Raw genomic sequence first — 19,241 nt, 5'->3', positions numbered from 1 at the left:
TCACAAACTTGGAAGTAAAGTTGGCTTGACTTTGGACTTTGTGCTGTGTTTCATTAAACCATTTGTACCTGTTAGCAAACTCTATAAGCTAACATTAGCTGTTGTACACTGTTGGATTCTCGTGAAATATCCAAAACCTTTACGTAGAAATGTATAAAAATCAGTCGGGGGAAGATCACATTTTTTAAGTTACGTTACACAAAGACACAAAGACAATCAAAACATCACTGTAGTCACGTCCAATATCCAATATTGGTTGAATAATACACCTGAATAATTAACATCAGATTTTGAGTTGCAGTGATGTTCTATTATACCTCATTTTCAACAAGGCCTCAGGTTACAGGTGCATTTAGCAAATTAAATTAAAAAAGATCCCGTCTAAACATGTCCAATCGCAATTACAGAGCAGTCAGGTAAAATTATAGTATGCCTCTATCACAGGACAGACTATAATGAAAGAATGGGATTGATCAAAGCCGTCTGCCCACTCAATGTGCTAACAGAAGACAGGTAATCATAACAAGATGGCTCACACTGAACCCGAAGAAGGAGGAAATGTTGCAAGATAAGCAACTTAAGAAAGTAATGTTCCTTCTCCTCCTTAAGATCTGATCATGATCTGCTGGTTAGCTAAAGGTACTAGGAGTTTTTAACTGGTTATGAAACAGTAAATGTAGTAGTCTCTACCCTCTATATGACCTACAAACAACTCAGAGAGAAGATTGGCTATTTCTAGTGGATAAAATAATAAAAAGAAAGTGTAAGGAGAGGCTTCAGCTCGGGAACTCCTATGTGCAAGGTGTGATATGAGTGGTTGCCAAATTGTATTGTAGGAGACTGTCCTTTAATACAGATCTTATTCTTTCCTAATGCAATGTACTGGCTGGGTCACGTAACAACATTCTGGAGAAGGAACAGTATTTTCTTTCCATGATACAAGTAATACCTTTCTTTTGCTGTGATGAGACAATGAGAGAGCTTCAGATAAACCAGGGACAACTGATAAAAGTTCTGAGACACTGTCAAAGATATTAGAAAGAAGTTGAACTTTGTTCCACAATGGTACAGAAAGTAGCCCAACTTATCACAACCCCCCCAAAAAACGTTCACTGCCCCCCCTTGGGACAAGCTTCACAAACAGAAACATGGCACTGCAATGTGTGTATTACATTACTTTCTGGCCACCTGCAAATATAGTTACCTAATGACTGACATAGCTAGCTGTCTAGCTAGCTTTTCGCTAACATTAGCTATCATTTGTAACTAGCTAGCTAACGATTAATGTAGATTAGCAAGCAAATGACTGATGTAGATTAGCTAGCTATTTAGCTAACTTAAGATGTGACTAAATATATGTCGCTTTTGGTAAACGAACCGGTACTTGTATAGCGCCTTTCTAGTCTTCCCACCACTCAAAGTACTTTTACACTATGTGCCACATTCACCCTTTCACACACAGTTTCTGTTTGATGGACTTTGCCATCACTGAGTGAATAACACATTCATATCATACTAGTGCAGTGCCCGTAGGAAGTATGTATTGCTATAGAAAAGTGTGAGGTTAAGTAGCTTTTTCATGGATGGCCAAATGAGGTTGTGTTTGAAGGTGGGACGTCAGGGACATTTAGGACATATTATTTAGTCCTGTAATATAGGCCAGCATACATCAGAGAGAGAGAGAGAGAGAGATTCGGGGATCCAGCGCCAATTCTCCGCACCCTCCTCTGTGTGAAAGACTCAGATGCGGCGAGGGGGGAAATGTCGCTCTGTCCCTGATCCTACCTCCAGAGGAGGATCAGGGACGGAGCATTATTTTTGAACCGCCTACAGTGTGAACGGATAAGCCGACGGCGCGGAGCGAGGGCGTGTCAGTCAGACAGTCTGATAACTGCACAGGTCTCTCACTCAACTTAATAAAGAGAAATGTCCCACAAAGCAACGTTACAGGACCAAACAACAGTAACGTAGTAACTGTAACTGTCTTTGGAAACTTATATGAGGAAAAAAAATACCACAGCTGTACGTGGAGAAGCGTCTGTCCTCCTGTCTGTCCTCCCGCCTGTCCTACCGACTCTTCGTCACATTTTTGCCTGAAAAACAGCGTCTGTCACTGGGGAAAACTCACAGAGTGTCAAAACATTCTCCGTGTTGCGAATGAGGGAGTCAGTTTACTGCTGGTGATTATTGTGTAATAATTGTGTAATTTAGAGTGAAAAACGTAACTTCGTCACTTTCCAGGATGTTTGGTGGGTCAGGATCTCAATCACTACACATTATAACAGCATCCATATGATTATAAAGTGTCCGCGGGTTTAGATTGACGAGGGGAGACAACTCGGAAACACCACAGTGATGCAGTGATTGGCTCTGGTGCGCACGTGGCTAGGGTGGCTATCGTTGGCAATGCTAGCGGAATTTGGAAATAATTTATGAAATAATTTATTAGCGGTATCTTTATAGTCCAAACAAAGCCGACGTTGCACACCCTTAAACCACACAGCAGCCATATGGAAACTCTCAGGTCAGTCTGATCCTGATCTGCAGAGATATTTGAGACACACACACACACACACACACACACACACACACACACAGACACACACACAGACACACAGACACACACCCACACAGACAGACAGAGATTTCTTGCTTTATAGATAGATTCATACACTGATGCACAGCATTGGGAGCAACTTTGGATTCAGTATCTTGCTCATGTGGTGGGAGGAGCCGGGGATTGAACCAACAACCTTTCGATTAGTGGACTACCCACTCTGCATCATTCTTCCTGAAAAGTGTTGGACAGAAGGTTTACATTACATTCATTTTATATACAGGCCTATATTCCGTATTATATACACTGAGCCACAGCCGCCCACCATCTCTCCTGTACTAGCTTCTCTGCATTGGCTCCCTGTAAAATTTAGAATAGAATTTAAAATCCTCCTCCTCACCTATAAAGCTCTTCATCATCAGGCCCCTTCATATCTTAAAGAGCTCATAGTACCCTATTACCCCTCTAGAACACTACGTTCTCTGAATGCTGGGCTACTTGTGGTTCCTATAGTCTCTAAAAGTAGAACAGGAGCCAGAGCCTTCAGTTACCAAGCTCCTCTCCTGTGGAACCAGCTTCCAGTTGTGGTTCGGGAGGCAGACACCCTCTCCACATTCAAGAGTAGGCTTTCTCGTCTTGCAAGTTCTCATGGATCCTGGTGGAGCCTGCTGCCATGGTCCTGCTTGACTGCCATTGCTAATATTACTGATATTATTGTTATTATTATTATTGCTGTTATTATTGCTACGGTTGCTATTGTTGTTGTAGTCGCTGCTCATTGTCCCCCAGCGTTGTTTTCGTCATCATCATCTAATTCTTCATGTTCATCATCATCAGTCACTACTATTAATGTAGTTGTTGCTACTGTTGTTGCTGTGCACCTCTTTCTGTCTGTCTGTCTGTCTGTTTGTCTGTCTGTCTGTCTGTCTGAATTGGAGCTATACAAATAAAACTGAATTGAATTGAATTGAATTGAATGCACTGCATTTTTAGACACAAAAACCCCCAGAACATTGTCAGTCAGGCGGCTTGGAGCTCCTGGAGTGATGGCAGGGTCGCGGGAACAGAAACTATGCCAGAGACAGCCTGCACAGGATCTGATCCAGGAAACGACTTCTCCCACTGCAGGATGTTAGAGGCATGATTTCACAGACTTGTTTATCAGCCCTCAGTGTATGAATAATTAATAGAAGCAGACTGTTTGTTTGTACATACCCAAGACTGCCTTCTTAGTTGATTTATGGAGAGACGAATGACTGGGCTTTCTAAATGTTGATTTAATTGTTTTTCCAAAACTGTAGCCGCATTAAGCAAATGGAGACAAATGATGATAGTCTCTCTTGTCACCCACTGAGTCGATAACCAGGCTTAAATATACCAACCCTCTTTCATTATAGTCATTTAGTGAAAAAGACGTATTCCAAGAGCAGTAAAGACGATGCAGGTACCAATTTCAGAATCAGAATCAGAATCAGAAATTCTTTAATAATCCCAGGGGGAAATTATTTTCATTACAACACTCCAGATATACAAACAACATATTATACAAACAACATATATATATACAATATTCAGCACAAAAAAATATAAATATATATATAAATAACTATATATATATACAAGATCAAATGTACAGTAAAGATCAAATGTACAGTACTTAATGTGCAAAAGTGCAAAAGAATAATAGTCTACGTTTTGAGTTCAGAATTACAAAGCTAGCCAGCATTTGCTGACATTAGCAATCAGAGGTAACTGGGGTAAATGGTAAATGGTAAATGGACCTGTACTTGTAAAGCACCTTTCTAGTCTTCCGACCACTCAAAGCCTTTCCGATTAGTGGACGACCCGCTCTGCCTCTGAGCCACAGCTGCCAGTCCCCTAGAATATGGGATTGTCCTGTATTTTCCTTCACACCCCACTCTACTGTATACAGCATGTTTTCACCTGCCTTGAATGGCATGAGAAATCCTAAAACCAAAAGAGTTTAATTAGACACAGTGGAAAAGTATTAAATCAGAAAATGGGGAGAATGACAGGAAAGTTGTCTGTCAGTCAACGTCATCGTTGCCTTGGTTACGGAGAGTACGCATTGTTGTTTAGGCGAATACCTCCTGCTCAAGTCCGTTGTATAAAGGAAGACACATTAATTGAGAGAATTTTCTATCTACCTGAAGCAGTGTGTGTGTTTGTGTGTGTGTTTTAACCAATAACCCTCTTGGTGGAAATTAATCTTACAAAGGCTAGACTACCTCATTCTTCCTGAAAAGTGTTGGACAGAAGGTTTAAATTACATCCATTTTATATACAGGCCTATATTCCGTATAAGTTCACAGAACCTAAATAAATGAAAATATTTATTTGTTTCTCCACATTGCCTACATCCAGGAGAGTTGTTCTGATCAGTTTAACAGTACAAAATGATGATGGTCTGATGTTTGGATCCTTCATATAATTGATGCAACTGTATCAGAATATCGCTCAAATTGGCAAGATAATCTTAAAATTTATAGAAAGGCCCTCCGTAATGCCAGAGGAGCCTATTACTCAGCACTAATAGAAGAAAATAAGAACAACCCTAGGTTCCTCTTCAGCACTGTAGCCAGACTGACAGAGATTCACAGCTCTATTGAGCCACATATCCCTATAAACTTAAGTAGCAATGACTTCATGAGCTTCTTCTATAATAAAATTATTACTATTAGAGAAAAAATTAATCACCAACTGCCATCAACAGTTATCAGTGGCTCTCCAAGTTCAGGGACTTCTGTCAATGTAAACGTAGATATTTATTTAGACTGTTTTTCTGCTATCGATCTTCATCAGTTAACTTCAATCATTTCTTCATCGAAGCCATCAACCTGTCTATTAGACCCGATCCCAACTAGGCTGCTTAAAGAAGTTGTTCCCTTAATTGGCACTTCTTTACTGGATATGATTAATCTTTCTTTATTATCAGGATATGTACCACAGTCCTTTAAAGTAGCTGTAATTAAACCCCTTCTTAAAAAGCCCACTCTTGACCCAGGGGTTTTAGCCAACTATAGACCGATCTCTAACCTCCCCTTCCTCTCTAAGATTCTGGAGAAAGTAGTCGCCAAAGAGTTGTGTGACTTTCTACATAACAATAGTTTATTTGAGGATTTTCAGTCAGGATTTAGAGTTCATCATAGCACAGAGACAGCTCTGGTTAAAGTTAATAATGACCTTCTGACTGCTTCTGACAATGGACTTGTCTCTGTACTTGTATTATTAGATCTTAGTGCTGCATTTGACACCATTGCCCATAATATTCTTTTGGGGAGACTTGAGCATCAAATTGGCATTAAAGGAACCGCACTAAGCTGGTTTATGTCATATTTATCAGATTGCTCGCAGTTTGTACATGTTAACGATGAATCTTCAATAAATACTACAGTTAGTCATGGAGTTCCACAAGGTTCTGTACTTGGACCAATACTATTTACTTTATATATGCTCCCTTTAGGCAACATTATTAGGAATCCTTCCATTAACTTTCACTGTTATGCAGATGATACGCAGTTATATCTATCAATCAAACCCAATGAAATTAATCAATTATCTAAATTACAAACATGTCTTACGGACATAAAATCCTGGATGACCTGCAATTTTCTGATGTTAAACTCAGAAAAAACTGAAATTCTGGTTCTTGGCCCCAAAAACCTTAGAGACTCATTGTCTAAAGATATAGTCACTCTAGATGGCATTAACTTGACCTCTAGCACCACTGTCAGGAATCTTGGAATTATCTTTGATCAGGATTTGTCATTTAACTCCCACATAAAGCAGACCTCTAGGACCGCCTTCTTTCATTTACGTAATATTAGAAAAATTAGACACATCCTATCACAGGCAGATGCAGAAAAACTAATCCATGCATTTGTTACTTCAAGGCTGGATTACTGCAACTCTTTATTATCAGGTTGCCCCAATAAGTCCATTAAAACGCTCCAATTAATTCAGAACGCTGCAGCACGAATACTGACAGGAACTAGAAAAAGAGATCACATCTCTCCTGTACTAGCTTCTCTGCATTGGCTCCCTGTAAAATGTAGAATTGAATTTAAAATCCTCCTCCTCACCTATAAAGCTCTTCATGGTCAGGCCCCTTCATATCTTAAAGAGCTCATAGTACCCTATTACCCCACTAGAACACTATGTTCTCTGAATGCTGGGCTACTTGTGGTTCCTATAGTCTCTAAAAGTAGAACAGGAGCCAGAGCCTTCAGTTACCAAGCTCCTCTCCTGTGGAACCAGCTTCCAGTTGTGGTTTGGGAGGCAGACACCCTCACCACATTCAAGAGTAGGCTTAAGACATTCCTCTTTGATAAAGCTTATAGTTAGGGCTGGATCAGGTGAGTCCTGAACCATCCCTTAGTTATGCTGCTATAGGCCTAGACTATCAGGGGATTGCCCATGGTGCACTGAGCTCCTCCCTTCCTCTCTCTTTATGCACTCATTCATGTCCCATTAATGCATGTTACTAACTCCACTTCTTCCCCGGAGTTCTTGTGCTTTCTCGTCTCGCAGGTTCTCATGGATCCTGGTGGAGCCTCCTGCCATGGTCCTGCTTGACTGCCATTGCCAATACTGTTGTTGCTGTGCACCTGTCTGTCTGTCTGTCTCTCGCTCTCTCTCTCTCTGCCTCTCTCTCTCTCTCTCTCTCTCACCCCAACTGGTCGAGACAGACGACCAACCACCTAGAGCCGGAGGATCTGTCCTAGGTTTCTGCCTTTTAACAGGCAGTTTTTCCTTGCCCTTGTCGCCAAGTGCTTGCTCATGGTGGTACTGTTGGGTCTCTGTAATTAATGTTAAAGAGTTCGGTCTAGACCTGCTCTATTTGAAAAGTGTCCTGAGATAACTTCTGTTATGAATTGGCGCTATACAAATAAAATTGAACTGAATTGAATTGAATTGTCTCACTCTATTGACTCTGTTTTGATGCATGGAAAGCACTAATTGGTGCATAACATTTCCCCAGAATGCAGGAAAAAAATGTCATGGGAGGGAACCTGCATGCCCCCCACTTGATTTGTGTACCCCACTGCATGAGGCTGCTGCCAAGGTGTTATTTTTTCAAGTTGAAGGTGGCAACCCCAGATGTAACTAGCTAGCTAATGATTGATGTAGATTAGCTGGCTAGCATTTTGCTAACATTAGTTAAGATATGACTAATTATAAGTCCTTTTTTATCTTTGAAACATCTTTAAAATATGTCTTTTAGACAAGCCTAGCATGTAGCATATCTAAGTATAGGAAACAGTTAATTGTAGTTCCAGCAGGTAGCAAGTTTGCTTAAAAAAAGTGGAAAACTGGTAGCAAACCCCTGTCAATGTCGTCAAATACAGCAGTTTGGGAAGTAGCTATAGTACCCCTCTGGTGCCATTTTTGGATGTGCCCATTTGGCATAATGTTTTGATGTACAATTGAAGTCAGGTGACATAGTATAAAGAACAAGAAAGTCTACATATGGAGGAGGTGGATGGATGGCTCAAACAAATGTTCAGTGCACTCCACATTTGATCTGAACATACCTTTAGATTTCAAGAGATACAGAGTTTCTGTTGGAATACCAGGTACTGAGGGTTTCCACTGAACAAATTCACAATGTGTGTAGACAAGATTATTAGAATTCATCACCATATCTTACTGTAAAAGGTCTCTCCACTCAGTGGACCTTTATTTACATTTACTGTGAAAACTGTTGTAGGCAGAAGTAGACAAGCTGCCATTACTGCAGTGGTGCCTCATTAGTACACCACACTGTAATGTAAGGGATGGATTTTTGCCTGGAAAAATGATCCTATATACTGTAACCTGTTTCATTTTGAATATATAGTAAACAAATGCCCTTAAAATGAAGGTTATAATCCACAGAACCTTCAACAAAATGAGTTGAATTAATAAGCTTTTTCTCTACAATAAAAGGTATTTTTAATTACCACTTACCTAATAATTGGAAGCATACGTTTTTAAGTTGATTATGCTACTCATAAAAATGAACTTGTTCCATCTAGATTTTCCACATTATACATGTCAACATAACTGATCAAAATTGTATTTGATATTTTGTGGTAAGAAAGCGGTTTTCCATGTTGACTAACAGCCTTCATTCTTTGTTTGCTTTTGACTCTTCAAGTATATGTTAAACAGTATTCATTCATGTACTCTAATGCATCATTCTGACTCAGTACATGACTCAGGACACAGTGTGTGGAAAGGTTTGAAGCTTTTTCAAGTGTGTGTCATTGTGGCCAAACTGCCAACCCCAAAATTACAGAGCAGAGACCAGCCATTTCCAGCCACCCACAAAACACAACCACCACTGCACTCAGCCGTCAGCCTGACAGCCACTAATACCAGACTGCGGTGCGTGCGGTTTTAAACCAGAGCCTGTAATGAGCATGGTATGAGAGCTCCGGAGGCTTTAAGAGAAGGAGAGGTAGCGCTCGGTAGAGGATGCTCTGTCGGGCTCTATGGAGGCTGTGGCGGTGGGAGAACTGGAAGTGGGCCAGCTTGGTTGTGGGAGATGTTTACCATGCAAAAACCCGAGGGAGGTCCAGTCATTAAATCCCACTTTAAATTGGCCAATCTGGGGTCTGCCTTGCCACCCCAGCTCCTAACCCCACAACAACTTCCTTTCTGATTGTTTCTGGGAGGCATTATTCAACTCCAGGAGTGATTACTGACAGCTGTGGGGCTGTAAACGGACTGTAATGACAGGGACCCTCTGATTGGGCTGGACCAAGCTGCTGTCTGGTGTTACATACACAAGGAAACTATTAGCCAAACTCATGTGGTTAAGTAATTGGTGAGAACAAAAATACTTGTTGTCTCTCTTCCTTTTTTTTAATTAACCCTGTGTTGGGGGGGGGGCACACCTCCACTGCCTTGTGAGGTTTGCCAAATAAATATTTGAAGCTATGTGTGTATTTTGCTTCAAATACCAGTGGGTCAAGACGGCCTGCCCCGAGAGCGTTCTCACGCTCCAACTGAGCTTTCCCCAAAATATAACAGGAAGTAGGGGGTTGGACTGTGAGAAGAGGGGTCAGGCAGGGGGGGGGGGCTAAATGAGTGAGTCAGAAGAAGAATGGTTTGTGAGGACATAGTATTCCAATGCCATATATGTCTGCATTAGTGTACGTGTATCAGGGAGGCGCCCTTTTCTCACCACTTGTGTATTTTTAGCTCAGGCTGAGTTGTGTCCATGATTTCCATAAATACCAATAATAATAACAGCCAAATGAAACTTGAGCCTTGAACCTCAGACATTTTATCTCTTCATCAGTACAAACCAGCCAATAACAACAATCTGTTCTTGTAAAAGAAAAAAACATACCTGGCAGCTAGCAGATCTCAGGGTACTACATTGTGTCCTTGAACAGCTATTGAAGCTGTAAAAATGCTACTACTAAACAAACACCATGTCATCTATTAAAGAGTAACTAAACCCCAAACAATGTTTTTTCAGCTGAAAACCTCTGTATATGTGTATTTACTATTGTTGTTGATTTAATTTTCTATTCGCTGATCTGGAAGCAGGTGACATATGTGGTTGCAGCTTTCGTCACCAACCAACTCCAGCTTCTATAAAATCAATGACTCCACTCTACAAACTGTGGCCTGCTACTTAGCCGTTAGCCTGACGCGCTGCCACAGACACCGGAGAGTTGAAGAGCATAGCCAAGAAGGGGTTGGTCTGTTTTTAGAATTCATATCTTACTGTAAAAGGACACTCCATCAACATGAGGAGTACAGCTCAGCCTGCAAAAACTGACAAGCTACCATTATTGTGCTGCCTCATTAGTAAACACTGGCAGATCTATAAGAGTGGCTGCTGCCCTAAAATATGCCTGACCACCCCAGCAGTAACCCTAGTTTGGGTCAAATTTCACATGGGAGACACTGACCACAGAAAAACTTTGAGGGTTGGCGAGAATATGTCACAGTGGGTTTACACTTGGTCCTAACAATTAATGGTAGATCGAAGGGATTCAAGCTTTTTAGATGTCCTATCCTAACCTGTAGTTGCCATGCTTCCATATTATAGAAATAAAAGATTTATAAAACGTTGAGTAGTATTTAGGTTTTTGCAGAATCATACATTGTGTCGGCAGCTGTGGCTCAGAGGAAAAGCGGGTCTTCCTTTAAACGGAAGGTACTTGGTTCGATCCCCAGCTCCTGCCACCACATGTCAAAGTATCCTGATGCTGTGCATCGGTGTGTGAATGTGAATGAGTCAGTTCCTGTTTGATGGACTTTGCCATTGCTGAGTGAACGTGTGTGAAAGGGTGAATGTGGCACATAGTGTAAAAGCGCTTTGAATAGAGAAAGGCACTGTACAGGACCATTTACCAACAGGGCTGGGTTAAAGTTGTGGTTGTGATAATATGATTAATCTGTAAAAATTCTCTACCATTTTGTTGCTACATTGTTTCTAGCACAATGCAACCACCGATCTCAGCGAGCAGTAAATACACGAATGTGTCTCCAAAACTGGTCTTCAAACTGCAATTTCTCCTATTCACATTTCTAATTGTAAGTAAAGAAGATGCAACATGTTATTCAGAATTGATTAACCCAGACTATAAGTGTCGTCCAGCTGTTTCTGTGCTAAGCTAGGCTAAAAATAATAAGTACCCTCAGTCTGTCTGTCCTGTGCACACAGACATGAAACTGATCTTCACATCTGGCCCTGTGAAAGAAGGCAAACATTAAAAATGTCAGCCTTCTTTAAAAAGGTTCCATTTGAAGCTGCAGCCTCCCACATAGACAGGATATGACCCCTAAACCTGTTGACACAGTGTTGTGGACTGAGAATGAAAAGCAGATAAAGCAAGCATTCGAAAGTGAGTCGGCGCTCTAGGTGTAAATAAAAAGAGTCTAACATACACTGTTTGGTGGCAGGGTGCTTTCATCTCGACCCCAGAAACCATTAACAATGTCAAAACGACCAAAACTTTCCGGTGCCCAGGGAAGGAAAAAAAGAAAAGAAGAGGAGGAAAAAAAAACACGACAAAGACAGAGGTAGAGTAAAGATAATGTGATGAAATGATTTGTCTGTTGCAGAACAATACTAACCTTTAGCCTAACACGGTTTGCTAATCAATAAATAGAGTTACCTCGTTTTAATGTCAGTTCATGTTATGGAGGGGCCGAACAGCTGTTATGGAAAAAAGTAATACTCCCACCTTCTATTTCTCAGGGACATTTGTAAAGAGTAGATCTATTCAGCAGGTGTTTACATTTGTCTACATTTTTATTTGAATTTATTATTGGTTAGCTAACGTTTGCTCTGCTTGTAACAGTCAGTCAAATACTATTCCTTTCACACACCTTTATATATTAGAGTTGGAAGCCTTATTGTTTGTTGTGTTACAGTTCAGTATTGTCTAAAGTGTGTTTATAGTGTTAAACTTTACATCCATGTTAATGCAAGGGGGGCGCCACATTAAATCTTGGCTAGGGCGCCAAATTGGTCAGGGCTGGGCCTGGGGTGCAACATTTTACTCTGCATTACGCCATGCCTGGCACAGATTGAGGATGTATGAACCATGACAAACTGAGTCGTGTCAATCGGGTGACTTCAGATGCCTTTTGGTCACTTTTAAATAAATGATTCAGATTCAGTTACATCCCTAATAAGTGCTTCAGGGTTGTATAGTGATGCACAAATCTGGAAACATTAGTCTTCACTATGGCCTGCACCCACAACAACAGACCCTGAGATAACGGTAACATTCTTCTATATTGCATGACAGAAACAGCCTAGCTTTATATTAGCCTTTCCAAACATAGTCTCCAAGCTCAATTAAATGATTGATCACTACATCTACACTGGCAGCCAAATGGATCCAGTATCAGGGACGGGGCTATGGGCTCATTTCACAGTGAGCCACTGCGCAGCAGCCTTAAATGGGAAAACAACGTTCATCTGATTAAAGATTAAGTCCCTCTAATCCACCACATTCTCGGCGCCTCTGATTTGCTGCGGGAAACATGGGACGAGCCACCGCTGATAAAATATGCTGGATATTTCATGTTTGCCTGAAGTGGAGGGAGAAAGCCCAAACAAAAACAAGAGCGAGCTAAGTTCTGGAGAGGATGACAGGCTGCGGTTTCACTGTTTCTCAGCTTGATTACTCATCCAGATGCAAGGGGGGCAGTGGAGGAAGGCCAAGGGGCATGAGTGGGATTGGTTTATGGGAGAGTGACGAGGATGAGAAAGTGAGGGAGGAAAAGGGTGTCCTCTTCATCCCGTAAGGAGCTGACCTCACTAACTCTGTCAGTAAGCCACTTTAGGGTCCTCCACTTGGCAGCCCCAACAGTAATGTCTAGCCCTTTGCACGCTCTATAAATAGCTGCTTATGCTCTGGCTGAGTGGGAACAAGCTGTACCCGTCACCCCGCAGGGCAGAGAGGAGAATGGGAACCACCAAAATCCCATGGGGATCCCGTCAACAGGACTCACAGCCTCTCTCTGAGGATCAACACGAGCAAATGGTTTCTGTCATCCTCAGTATATGAGTCTTTTTAATGCCTTCATGTGCTGGCTGCTTTGATCAGGCCCAAAAAAAATCAGGCCTAATCTGAGCCAGAAAAATTTAACCACTGAAGCAGTTTTGGGCCCAAACCCAGTGGGTCCTGTTGGGTCCAATCAGGTTCAGGCTGAGAATCAAAGCTCTAGTTGGAACTTCCTAAAGCAAAAGTTATCAGTAACATACCACCGACTCAGGTTGGATTCAACAGCAGTAAAGTCTGCACAAATGATGGAACCCAACAGTCAATCCATAGCCGCACTGGCAATAGCCATGGCTGAAGGAGTTATGATTTAGTCCGTACGTCTTGTAAATTTGAAATCTCACTTTATTGGTCATAAATCAAGAAATGATGTGGTTATTAGGAAAAGAAAATCACACAAATAATGGGAATTAAATCTGTAGTAGGTAATTTTTATGAAAATATCTTTCACTATATCCTGACAGTAGTACATGAGACGGATAATAAATTAGGTTCCTCTGGCTCCTCCTAGTGCTCCTAGTGGCATTTGCAAGAATCCACTGGGCCTGAACAAAAACAACCAATCAGAGCCGAGGAAGATATAAAGACGCTTTGGGTTGTTGGCTTGAAGATAATTGATTGTTGAGTCTCATTTCCAGCATCGATACTTGATGAACTGGGACTCAACATATCTAATAAACTATTTTTCATGTCTCTGATTTGATTCTTGCAAATACCATTAGGAGCACTAGGAGGAGCCAGAGAAACCTGATTCATTCTCAGATTATCTGTCTCATGTTCTACTGTCAGGATATAGGGAAAGTTTCACCAAATATGACAAAAAGTAATTTTTTATAAAAGTTACCTACTGCAGCTTTAAGGGCATGACAGGTGGGTGCCGAAACAGATGGATGTTTTTCGGTAACCATTTTTAGCTGGGAGCCAGCAGAGTCAGAACTGCCAAAGGTGATGACGGCCTGAGCCGACCACACTGAGCTCTCAACGGCTCTTCACAAACCTACTGGTGACGTCAATGAGACTACATCCATTTTTTTAATACAGTCTATTGTTATGGCATTTATTGTGTAGAAGCAAGGGGAAAGTCAGGAGTTAGCCTGTGAGCCAATGATTCTCAGTGTCATGTATTTCAAATACTGAAGTTGTGACACTATTAAGCAAAGCAGTCCATTACTGCGAGCCAGCTACAGCTCACCTCTGGAAGAAGGAAGGTAAAGTGATCATTTTATGAGTCATGACAAATATGAGTCACATCACAATATGTATGACCTGTCTTGGCAGCGCAGGCACAAACTAGTTAAATCCACTTGGACTGTTAAGAAAAATGAACAAAACTCCTTTTATACATTAAACAAAAAGTGCCTCTTTTGTCACATAAGGTCAGCTCCACAGCAAACTTTCAAGCACTGAAGCAGCTCTACAAAACAGAATTACCAAGGCAACATGTAGGTTTTTATCTAACAGAGCCTTGGAACAGGCCCAGGAGCCATCGCTGCCTTTTTGTTCACCATAATGGATAATCTACTATCATTAGTGCGACTCATTTAGACTTAAATGCCTCAGCTTGCATAATGGCAGTGATGGATGACAGAGAGGAGGCCTTTTGAACATGGAGAGCAAACTGCAGCAGGATCCGGGCACTGACAGATCTCACAGAAACGCTTAGTGGCTAATGAATGCGAATGTGTTTTGTTGCCTTGTCCTTAATGAAGTGAGGAGCAAGTGACAGCTGTTTCCTCAGCAGAGCCCAGGTCCCAGCTGTTTACAACTGGAAGGATCATTAAAATTATATTTATCCACTGATTCATTTTCAAGTGGAATTACTAATCCAGGATCATGTCGTGTGTCTCAGTTGTCTTGTTTTTGTTGACCATGCTTTACATTCTTTATATATGGAAATGTGCACATGCATCATTTTAATCCCCAAATAGACACAACATATTGCTTTTTCCTGTATTTCACTATGGAAATTAGGTCCTGCTTACAGACAATGTATGTAGGTAAAAACACATTCACCACAGTAGAGTACGATGTGATTGGATTACAAATTTGAGATATGCACAGTCACGTTCCACAAACATCTTAAGTGTGTATTTGTGGCAGTAGAATATCTGAATGAAACTGACTTATGTCAAGACACTCCAACAGTAAGGCACTAAGAATGAAATACATTTTATTCTTAGAAACGATATACTCAAAAACAGATGATGCTATGGAAGCGTTATAATGACTAAATACAAACCTTACATTTAAAAACAACAACAACGTGATGTTTTCTTTTCATTATTATCTCGTCCCAACTGAGCATCTAGTAATTATAAAAAAAGATGTTATGATTATGAATTCTTTATCTCATAGTCTCCTCATTTTTCTTAAGTCCTGTCCCTTTTTGTTCTGTGCTCCAATAACAGTTTAGTCATGACTTCACCATCCTAGGAAAAATATCACTTACTTAGATATGCTATGTACTAGGCTAGTCTATGTTGAAAGGACAACGAAATTTTGAAAATGGTTAAAAGATCAATGCAACCTATCCACGTACATGAAGCCTATGGGTGTGACTTCCGACACGTAACCGGAATCAGTGTTTTCTGTGGTAAACCCTTATGTAAACCATAAGTAAATAAAATATATGGGAACACTCGCTGTTACACCTCAGATGGGATCATACTTGTGCTATGGAGGGATGCGAGGACGAGCTGAAGAATAATGTGCACTAGCATATTTAGCATTAACATTGACTTTCAGTTAAATATCGGTTAAAAAACAAAGACATATTTGCTCAATTGAAGGTGAATTGCATTAGAAGTAATTTATGTGACAGAAATAGACATTTTGTAAGCAGGAGAAAACAAGGTCACAAACTGGAGGGAAAGAAAAGGAATTGCACTGTATTCACACTGCAAATGTAAATATCATTGTCTAGTTTCTAGGCATAAGGTGCTGCATGTGTGAGATTTGACATATATTTATTTGTTCAATATCAGGAGAGCCCATGATGTGGCGCCCTGGCCTGGGAAGTCTGCTGCTGTGAGGGAGGAGACAGACGATAAGAGATGAAAGCAAAAGAGGAGAGAGAGTCACGATGAAACACACAGATAAAGTTGAAAGGGAGGCTGATAAAGGCCATGTACACACTGTTAGAGCCTGTGTCCACAAAGTACCAAAAATACTGATGCTGTTTTCTCATCACTCAATATGAAGTGGTGCATTGATCGTTGGTGGCACTATCTGTTAGTGCCGTGCCACAAGTGGGAACAAAAAGGATGCTCAAGTGCTGAAAGATGCCCCTTTCTCGTACTATTATTTGCTTTGGTTGGTTAGGTTTAGGCATGAACAGAGCATGTGAGCGGAGCGGCCCGGGTGAAAATTTCCACTCCTCGTTCACAGACCTGTCAATTTGCGCCGCTCGTCAGCTCCGCCTAGTTCTGTGCATTCTCCACTCCGCTCCGCTCGATTCCATCATAAATTTTATCCCGCTCCACTCGCTCACCACTCCGCTCAAAAAAAAAAAAAAAAAATCGTACAACCCTCACCTGCAATCTTCTATTCACAAGTAAAACATGAGCTTGGCTCCAGGCTACGTATTTTCATTTCAATCTTTTTCTTGTTCCACATTATCCCAATCTGTTACTTTTACAGGAATAGTACACTTGTACGACTTCTCAGTTTCTTTTCTGAAGTACAGACTAAACTCCATAGTTTTGAAAGAAAAAAGTGTGGGTGTGCGCGCAGGTGCAAAGATGCATTCTGTGTGGGGCATGAGCAACCGGAGCGACATTGGAGCGGGAGATAAGGCTCCGCTCCACCTTTTAAAAAAATTGCCGCTCCTCGCTCAACACAAAATCCTTCTGCTCCCCGCTCCGCTCATATGCTCTGGGCATGAAAAGTGAAATTGGTTAGGGTTAGAGTAACAATCAGAGACAGCCAGAGTACCATGAGTCATGACTTCACCATCCTGAGGAAAAAAATATAACTTCCTGTAATCAGATATGCTATATGCTATGTTGAAAAGAAATCCACATTTTAAAGATGGTTAAAAAATTAAAACGACATCTATATAGTCACATCTTAAGTTAACAAAATGCTGGCTAACTCTAGCTAATCTACATCAATAATTAGCTTGCTACTTACATCTGATAGCTAACTCTGCTTGCGTTTTCCTATCATTAGCTATCATAATGGTGTAACATTTAGGAGGATCTATTGGAATCAGTTACGGTTGGGGTTGATTTTGGGTGGGTGGGCTAACAAAACTAATTACACTCATCAATACGTCACACAGCAACAACATTGTATACTTTATTATGGCAAGTGCTCTACGGCAACACTGGGGAGACATACCCAAAAGAAAGGCCTGATGCCATCTCTCTGTATCTGTCCCCCCCCTCCTCTGTACACATCAGCACATGCCAATTGCGCTACAACAACATTATAGAAAAGTACGAGCAACAATTTGCAACACCATGTACCAAAAATAAAACTATTTACAAAACCAAAGCAAAAATGACAGTATTTGTAGAAGATAGAGTTGTTTCAGAGCTTTGGTATACCTTATTTAAAAAGCAGCTTACATCGACGGCCTTCCTGTGACGCAAACAGGTTAATCACCATGTCATTAAAGTCTGGTGGTTTTTGGATTTGATCCTCTTCAGTATACTGAAACACCTCTCTGACTCTGCAGATGTCATGGGGGTTGTGATGGCGATTTGTGTTACTTTCAGTGTTTCAGAAAAAGTGCTCTGAAGATTGAACAGACAGCAAACTCCACCCTGCCGTACATCACCATCAGCTCACCTTCAGTTTCTCCCTGCAGATCATTGGGTAATGTTCATATGCAATGTCCAACTGCTTCTGCAGGAAAGTGTTCTTAAACAGCGGAAAGAGTTCAGGGACAATATGTATGAAAGCCTTTGACTGCTCGACCATTATGTCACAGCACTGTTCGGCTACTGACACATTATCAGAGCGCTGAATCCAGTGTGGCGTTGCAGTGGCTGCAAACCCTAGGAATAATTTTTTTAGGTTCCTGCAAATCAGGAACAACGTGCGCACCCATCTACCTTCTTTCAAAAGTGCTTCACCATCAGTTCTGGATAGGTGCCTTCTCCAAAATGTGGTTGTGTCAGAAAGATTTCATGCTTCTATGATTCATTACAATCTATCAACCCCCCCACTATGGTAGCAATAAGAAGCACATGGGAGACTGAGCTGGGGATGCAGATCTCCAACGAGACCTGTGAAGAAAGCCTTAACGAGATACATTTTTGCTCCATCAACTCTAGGCATTGTCTCATTCAGTTTCATGTCATCCAACTAGCGTTTGCGTCCACTATTCCAAATTGAGGCTTCACAAGATGTTCCCAGACATCTCCCCTCAGTGTGATAAATGTAATACAAACCTTCTCCATAGCTTTGCCCTCTGTCCCAGAATAGAAAGATATTGGACAAACATATTTAAAATGCTCTCTGATACACTTTGACACCTACATTGAACCTGATCCTGTCTTAATTGTGCTAGGAATTTCAGATGCCATATCTGCATTAAAAAGGGCACTGCAGCAACTCGTATGGTCTTATTACAGCAAAAAACTGATCCTGACATTCTGTGAGAAGGAGGAAGTCCCCACTTTTAAGCTCAATGAAATTAACAATACCCTTCACCTTGAAAAAATAAGGTTCTCCATGAAGTATAGAGGACCTTTATTGTTCAGCTGCGATGTCGTAAACAGCAGACAACAATCTGGAGTAAAAGCCAAAGCAGAACACACTCACACAGATCCACATACTCACTGTTTCCAAGCTGCCTGCTGTGATTTAAGTGATGACAGGTGGACAACATTGTGTTTCATAAATATGGGCTCCCATGAATCTTCTCACAAGCTGTCATGTTCAGCAACAGGCGAGCGGTGGAGCGTGATCAATGATAACCATAAGAGATAAGATTGATGCTGCAATGCTGAAAGAGATTCCATCTGTCTGCGGAAGTTACAGCAGTGGGCCTCTTCGTGCCCGGCATCTGGGTTCACAAAGAATGGGAAAAAATTAGCTCTATTATGCTACAGCTAAAATGTGTCAAAATATTTTGTTATGCAAGAGGAATTGTATTTATTTTAAAAACCAACACTATGCTGGTTTCCAACTTT

The 19,241-nt window shown here is 41.1% G+C and overlaps 2 protein-coding genes across 4 annotated transcripts in view; one reads left to right on the top strand and one right to left on the bottom strand.

Annotated features, from left to right (window-relative positions):
* Positions 1-19,241, bottom strand: part of sstr1b (somatostatin receptor 1b) — a 251,490-nt gene that overhangs the window by 130,986 nt on the left and 101,263 nt on the right. The gene's annotated exons all lie outside the window — the stretch shown is intronic.
* Positions 6,855-19,241, top strand: part of LOC127379674 (SH3 domain and tetratricopeptide repeat-containing protein 1) — a 196,878-nt gene continuing 184,491 nt past the window's right edge. The window contains exon 1 of the mRNA XM_051429585.1: positions 6,855-6,933. The gene's annotated coding sequence lies outside the window, so the exon portion shown is untranslated. The remainder of the gene's footprint in view (positions 6,934-19,241) is intronic.

The sequence above is a fragment of the Dicentrarchus labrax genome, unplaced genomic scaffold, assembly GCF_905237075.1.
Source record: "Dicentrarchus labrax unplaced genomic scaffold, dlabrax2021, whole genome shotgun sequence".
Taxonomy (NCBI): Eukaryota; Metazoa; Chordata; class Actinopteri; family Moronidae; genus Dicentrarchus; species Dicentrarchus labrax.
Note: the sequence above shows the minus strand (reverse complement) of the source record. Positions and strands in the feature narration are given on the sequence as shown.